This window comes from Emydura macquarii, unplaced genomic scaffold, assembly GCF_026122565.2.
Source record: "Emydura macquarii macquarii isolate MOO-44397 ecotype Brisbane River unplaced genomic scaffold, CSIRO-AGI_Emac_v2 contig_1230, whole genome shotgun sequence".
NCBI classification, from domain to species: domain Eukaryota; kingdom Metazoa; phylum Chordata; order Testudines; family Chelidae; genus Emydura; species Emydura macquarii.
Genome location: NW_027131367.1, coordinates 22116194 through 22123866, shown reverse-complemented (window position 1 = coordinate 22123866; position 7673 = coordinate 22116194).

Below are 7673 nucleotides of genomic sequence, written 5' to 3'. Positions count from 1 at the left end.
GCTCCAGCTCTGCTGGACAGATGTGAGAGGGAAAGGCTGGAGACAGAAGGGCACTCACATTACAGAGCTGCTGCTGCTGCTGCCACCGCCAGGGAGGAGAATGGGCGAAAACGGGACACGGGCCCACAGACACCCCCCACCATGGAGCGCTGCCGACAGGGGGTGCCAATGTAAGTACGGCCCCCAGGCGCCGAAGACCCACAGTACACCACTGGTTTCTGGGGAGAGCAGCCTTATTTCTTCCACTGCGATAGGACACTTTCCCCCACCACTCTCTTATTAATTGTGCTGGCATCATCACAGAACACAGCATAGCAGCATAAGGGCCAGGCCTGTACCCAGATGCTTGCAGTAAATCCTCCCTTTCCGCCTCTGTTACCCTCAGGAGACTGATATCACTCATGGTCACCTAGAGAAGAAGGCATAAATTTGCAGTACCTGCTCCATACAACCATTTTTTTTTTTCCTCTGCCATGTGAGGTTTTTTGGGGTATGTAAACCACAAGTGCCATCTACCGCCCCCTTCCCCCCCACAGTTTGGGAACCCCATTGCAGCAAACCTGTCCACTATGTCCTCCACGTTTCCCAAAGTCACTACCCTTCTTAGCAGAAGTCTGTTAATGGCCCGGCACATTTGCATCACAGCTGCTCCCACGGTGGATTTACCAACTCCAAATTGATTCCCAACTGACCGGTAGCAGTCTGGCATTGCTAGCTTCCACAGAGAGATGGCCACTCGCTTCTCCACTGTCAAAGCTGGTCTCCAGTGAGTGTTCATGCGTTTCAGGGCTGGGGACAGCGCTGCGCAGAGTTCAATGAAAGTTGCCTTTCGCATACAAAATTCTGCAGCCACTGCTCATCATCCCACACCTTCATAACGATGCGGTCCCACCAGTCAGTGCTTGTTTCCCGGGACCAGAAGCAGCGCTCCACCAACTGCAGATGGTGCGTGACAGACTGCAGCAAACGGGAATTGCTTTGTTCTATGGCTTGTAGCAGGGTGTCTTAAGTAACATGACAAATTTCAGTGCTGCGACCCCTATCTTGCCCTTGAAAATACTGCAGGATAAGACGTGAAGTGTTTGTGATGCTCACAATGATGGTGCAGAGCTGAGTGGGCTTCATGTCTCTCTGGCAATGGCGTACGCGTGGCAGAGACTGAAGGATTTAGAAAAATGGCATGAAAAAGCCTTAGTCTGTTTGTTTGGGACAAGAAGGGAGGGGAAGGTAGGACATTGCATCATGGGAGGACAACAACCTTCCCAAAAGCCTCTGCTGCTAGTTGCTCTGTGGGATAGCTACCCACAGTGCACTGCTTTGATTGTCGACCCAAGAGCACTAGTAGGGACGCAATCCGCCGGTGCAATGAGCGTGGCGTGATCATGCTCCTGCGACTTCTAAAATTCGGCAGGTGAAGGTTGATTTAAAATAAATCGACTTCTTTCTGCAGTGCAGACATACCCTCAGTGGGTCAGCTTCAGAACTGAGTCTGAATCAACATAACATAACTTCTTCTGGCCTCCTCTGGGTGTATATTACACCATTTTAGACTCCCTGATAGTCTCACGGCACCAGTAAGCAAGTGTAAATAGGGCTAAAGCAGTGATTCTCAACCAGGATTACATGTACTGCTGGGAGTACGCAGAGGTCTTCCAGGGGGTACATCAATTCATCTAGATATTTGCCTAGTTTTACAACAGGCTATAGAAAAAGCACTAACAAAGTCAGCACACGCTAAAATTTCATACAGACAATGACTTGTTTATACTGCTCTGTATACTATACACTGAAATGTAAGTACAATATTTATATTCCATTTGATGTATTTTTTAATTATACGGTACAAAGGAGAAAGTAAACTATTTTCAGTAATAACGTGCTGTGACACTTTTGTATTTTTAGGTCTGGTTTTGTAAGCCAGTCGTTTTAAATGAGGTGCAACATGGGGTACGTAAGACAAATCAGGCTCCTGCAAGGGGCACAGAAGCTGGAAAGGTTGAGAGCCCCTGGCTAACGGGCTGTAACTGACATTACCCTGGGTTTGGCCCAGGTATCCTGCCTCAGAAGCACGAAGGGGTGAGCAGACCATGCCGGGATTTGTTATTTCCACAAAGTCCAGGTGCTTGTCATTAGTGCAGAAGGATGCAGAATGCAATGTATATGTTTAGATCAGGCCCTTTAAATAGCCTGTGATTTATGGGCGAAACGGAACTGTTTTGCCATCCCTGACAGGCAGGATGTCAGATCAATAAACTCCACTTTCTTCAACATTCTTTTCTCCTCCACAGTTAATGCCACAATATTGCCTTGTTTTAGTGAGTTTACAAAACTCTGGAATTCTTGGCTGGCTCCACTGTTACCCTAAATACACTTGCAAGCTGCAGAGCCGCTTAAACAGATGCTGAGCCAGATGTTCAGTTGAACATCTTGCCCTCCTTGAAGTTGCATTCCTGTTCTCCAACACCAGATCCTTCGGCCTGCTCTCTCGTTGTTATACCATTACAGACCCACTCCCAGCCACATGCCCACTGACATTAATGACAAAATTCCCATTGGCTCCCCTGGGACACAGGATTTGGGGCCTAGCGAGGATGTTCCTCTGGCTCAAAACCCTGCATCCAAACATGCCCAAGCTTGGGTCTTCAGATCTGGAGCCCATTGCTGTGCTTTGGGCTCAACTCTCCTTCAGATGCTCCCCTCCCCCCTACATAAATCACAGGATGTTTAAAGGGCCGGCCACAAATCTATACACTGCATTCTGGCTGTTTAAGACACAGATGAGCCAGCTTACTCGGGGCTGCTGTTTGCAGCTTATCAAGTCAGTAGTAATATTATGGACATGCCGGTCATGATTCCCTACATTCTTTGTAATTGAAAGTTTCTCCTTCATCAGAAGCCTTAACTCTGCCATGTAGTGGCACCTTGCACGAGTTTCTGATTCAGGTATTTTACTGTTTGTGATACCAGATTAGATTATACTGATTTCTAAAGGCATATTTGATTTTTCTTTTCTTTTTTCCTTTTGTGATGTAACTACAGGGCAGAGTTAAGGTCGTTTGGGTGCCCTACCTGTGCATTTAACGAGTTTGGATTTCTTCTAAATGTAACCTTAACTGGGTATTTCCTGGATTTATAACACCTGGTTTGGGGATAACTATAATTTAATTACCTCACCTGTCTGTCTATCATCATCTAGTCATAGCTCTCGCAATTTTATCATATGTCCCTCAACATCTGGTGTTTTTCTTAAAGCCCTAACATCTGGAGTAGAGAGATGGCATGAGACTCTCAGTTTTCAATTGGAAAAGAGTAAGATTCTAGCTCACATGGTTACCAAGAAAATCTTGAAAACATAAAATGAATGCACCATAAAGGCTCAGATACCAAAAGGCAAGTAAAAAGACTGCCAGTTTTATTATCTTCAAACAAAATCTCTTGATTTTTAAGCAAAATGATTTTGGAGCCTGACTCATGATTTCTGAGTGTTTGAGGCTGGCAATTCCATAATCACCTTTCCTATCTGTCAGTCACCTACTCACACTATCTATATAGGGACAGGAAGAGCGGAAGGGGAGGGAAAAGTGAAAGGCAGGGAAAGGGCAGAGGGGTGGGAGGGGGAAAGAAGGGAAGCATGCAAATATGCCCAGTGATACAAGCAACATGCAAACCAAGAATTAGCTCCAGAAAAGATTTGGTCAGTAGTTTTGAATATTGAATAAATTTTAGAAAAGTCACAATCTGTTTGTGGACAGAACATGGTGAAATGACTGGTTACAGAAGTTTTGCTCAGATGGAGATCTAATTTAAATCTTAGCTTTTTTTAAAGACCTGTTGATCCACTCCGAAATCATCCTTCTTCACTCGTCACCCCAGAATGCATCCATCTGGGTCAGCACTGGCGTAGTCAATCCCAGCCTGTCCCAAAGGCCTGGATCCTCAAAGGGATTTAGGCACCTCACCTATAGAAATCAATGGGAGTAGGTGCATGAAAACCTTTGAGGATTTGGGCCTAGAAAACTACAAAAACTACACATTGTGGGATTGATACTCCACCCTGTCACCCCAATTTTATACCAATGCAATTCCATTGACTGCAATGGAGTTACAGTGGTGTAATGGCATGGAGGATTCGGCCCTGACTGGTCTCTCTGTTAGTAAATTACTATTTATTGGCCTCTCGGAGTAACTAGTATTGTTATTCTTCTTCTATGTTCAATTAAGTTGTTGTTTCATTGCAAAATCTTTGGAGTTCTACATTGAACATAGTGTTGGAAGTAAAACAGGTTTTACTAGAGTTAGCTAAATAGTTGGGGGAAGCCAATTAGCCAATGTTAACTTCATCCATGGCTTCATATCATTGGGATAACAATGGAGTATTCATGACTGTTTCTTATATTTTAGCACCTTTACAGGGTGAAAATTCTGCACCCAAACTACAAAATGAAAACTACAAATAAATGCGTGCACCTACAAAAATTCAGGATCCACCCACCAATTGAAAAAGGGCAAAATTCACAAAAAGCATTATTTGCAGTGCATGTATCATATTAAAAAGCTAGTCTGGCCAGCTCATTGTGGCCCAGTGTAATCATTCAGGCCTAGACTCCAGACCCCTGCTCAAAGTGAACAGCATCTTACCTTACACATAGACCCACTGGAAGTCAGCGGCACTCTCACGGGGCATCGTTCCACTCCCTGTTGTAGTGCAAATGAATGGAGACATCTGTGAAAACTGGAGCTGCATGGACAAATTATGAAGTGGCTCAAAGACTGGATGAAGCAAGCACACAGTTTAGGGCAGCCACACTGAGTGTAGCAGAGGATAAGGGTCATTTCTAGGGCTTTGGGAACACACAGATTCTGTACTGCAATAATTATTTCAGACAGGAGTTCAACTGTTACCAGTACGCTTATACTGGTACAACCCTGGAGTGGATGCAGTTGAACTGGTATAGCTTATTCCCATTCCCCTACAGGAATAGGCTATACCAGCATACCTGCAACTGCACTCGAGGTGTTGTATATCAGGGGAGTTAAAGCCATACAACTTTCTAATTAGCCAAAGCCTTCATTGCCAGCAGTTACAGCTAACAGATGAAGGAGACTGCAGTGCAAATCTTAGACACTCTAGGATAACACTACTACCTGCTCAGTGTGAAATATGAGCGAGAATCCAACGCACCTGGTGAAAATAACATTGAAATCCCAAAGTATTTGCTGTACAATGGGGCTATGCCAGTGTGTAGGACGACGCGGTGGCAGTGGCCTTCCTCGGAGCCTGGGCCCGAGGACGGGTCACGACGCCCCTGGTGGGCTGAATCGGGCCCAGCAGGCCAAACTGCCCGGCAACATGGGGGCGGAGCTACCACAGGACGGGGAAGTACAAAAGGCCGGCCTAGCAGCTCAGTAGGGGGGAAGCTGCCGCCAGAGGCAGATGTGGCCTTCCGCCTGACCCCGACCAAGCAGCTGATCAGAGCAACCGCGCCTTGGAGTGGAGCCTCCAAAACCTGCCCGGCTTACCAGGCCCCGGTGACTGGACCGGGCCACCAAGCCCTGGCAGCTGGACCGAGCCACCCGAGCCCTGGGTGGGAAATACCCCCCGAGGCCGGCGCTGACCTGGAGGAGCTGCCTGACGCTGGGGAACCCCAGGAGCTGAGTGAGCCCTGCGAACCGGGGGAACCACGGGAACCCTGCAACCTGGAGGAGCTGCCCTCCGCCGAGGAGTTCCCGGACCTGCCGCCGATCGACGAGGAGGGACTGGTGGGCCTGCCACTTGCCCAGTACCCCAGCAACCCTGCGGAAATGGGGAGCACTCAGGTACCCGGGGACCAGGGGGAGGAAGTGGCCCAGGGACACCAGCTCGATAGTGGCTGAGCCAGGGATAACCCCAATCAGCGTGCTGCGGCTGGAGCCCCGCTGATTCAGTGGCAACGGCTGTGCCGTGAGAGGGCCCTGGGCAGGACGCAGTGGAGACGGGTGGGCCTGCGTCCCCCTCCCCTCTTCCCTACCCACCCCGGGAAGAAGCGCTATCCTGGAGGCAACAGACTGCTTACCTGCCTCGCCCTGCCTGAGGGCCGGGGGCCATAGACCGCTTGTCAGCCTGCCCGGCCAGGGGCCGGGGCTAAAGACGGGTGAACCGGCACTGATTGTTCCCCCTTTAAGGAGGCGCTGGGGCCTTCCTCGGAGCCTGGGCCTGAGGAAGGGTCGCGACGCCCCGGCCGGACCGTGCCACCGGCCTACACGGTGGCATTCTGTGAATCTGGGCAGGTCGGGTCTCTCTGCACTGTAATCGGGCGTGTGACGGCAGCTCAGGTAGACATGGTCTCGAAAACACGGCTGAAATAGCAGTGAAGACACAGCGCATGGAAGCCGGCCTGGTCTAGCAGCACAAGTACATAGCCAGGGCTCTGACTCCCTGCAGTCACCGCTCGGACTGAAATGCAGACATACCCTTACAGGTGAATGGAGAGTTTGGGTGAGCACAGGTGAGTGTAGTTTGGATGCAGTGTCAGTCAGATCTGGAACTCCCTCATACTGTTTGATCCCAGACTCCCGTAGCAGAGAACAAGCAACCAACTAACAGCTAGACACTAAAACCAATCAGAACCCGTCATACCAGGACACTCCTTGCCCTACAACACTACTGTCTGTGGCCTCTTTTTACAATCTTTTTCCTCCTCTCCAGCTCCAGTCGCCTTGAACTCACCTGTCACCTTCTTTTCTACTTCCCCTTACACCTGAAACACTGGCTCACAGCCTGTTTATCCAGCCACCTCCCTCTCTTCATTCAATTACTTACTGAAAACCTACCTGGATCCTACAGGCGCCGAGACAGGCACTCATTTAACTATAAGTGGTTCAAAAAAAAAAAAAAAAGTACATTTATTTTGGGGAACACTTACAAAGCAATGGGGTTTTTCTTTTGTTCAAAATGTTCCATGAAATGTTTTCCTTTTTTTAATGAAAATTTCAACAACAACAAAAAAAGTTGGATATTTTTTAGTTTTTTCAAAAAAAAAAAAAGATCAAACATTTGTTTCAGTGGTAAATTAAAAAACAAAAAACCCCATAGGGCCCTCTTTTTAAATGTTTTTTCCATGGGGGAGGCAAAGCAAAAGTGACATTTTCCCAAAACATTACAAAATACTTAAATATTTTCAATGGAAAACAGAAAAATCAGACAGAAAGGCAAAAAGTTTGCCCCAAAAAAATCATTTTGGTGAAGAGACATTTTCTGTTTTTTAAAAAAAAAGAAAGAAAAGGCTTAGAGAGACGAGTTCGCTGAGGTAATATCTTTTATTGGACCAACTTAGGTGGAACAGATGGTTTAGTATAAGTAGTTAGCACACGTTCTAAGGGCCCATTCAAGGTTAAGGGGCCCCTTCACACCCCTGGAATCGTAGGACTAAGGGGAGGTTGGTGGGTTACAGATTGTTGTAATGTTCCATTACTGAAGAGCTCTGTGTGGCTGGAAAGCATCTCTCACACCAACAGAAGTTGGTCCAATAAAAGCTATTTCAGGGGTGGCCAAACTGTGGCTCCGGAGCCGCATGTGGCTCTTTTACAGTTAAAGTGCGGCTCGCGGCGCCCCGTACACCCCTGCCCCATACTCCGCCTACCACTGGGGTGAGGAGTTCGGGGCTTCTGCCCTGCAGTGGGGAGTAAGGCTAGAG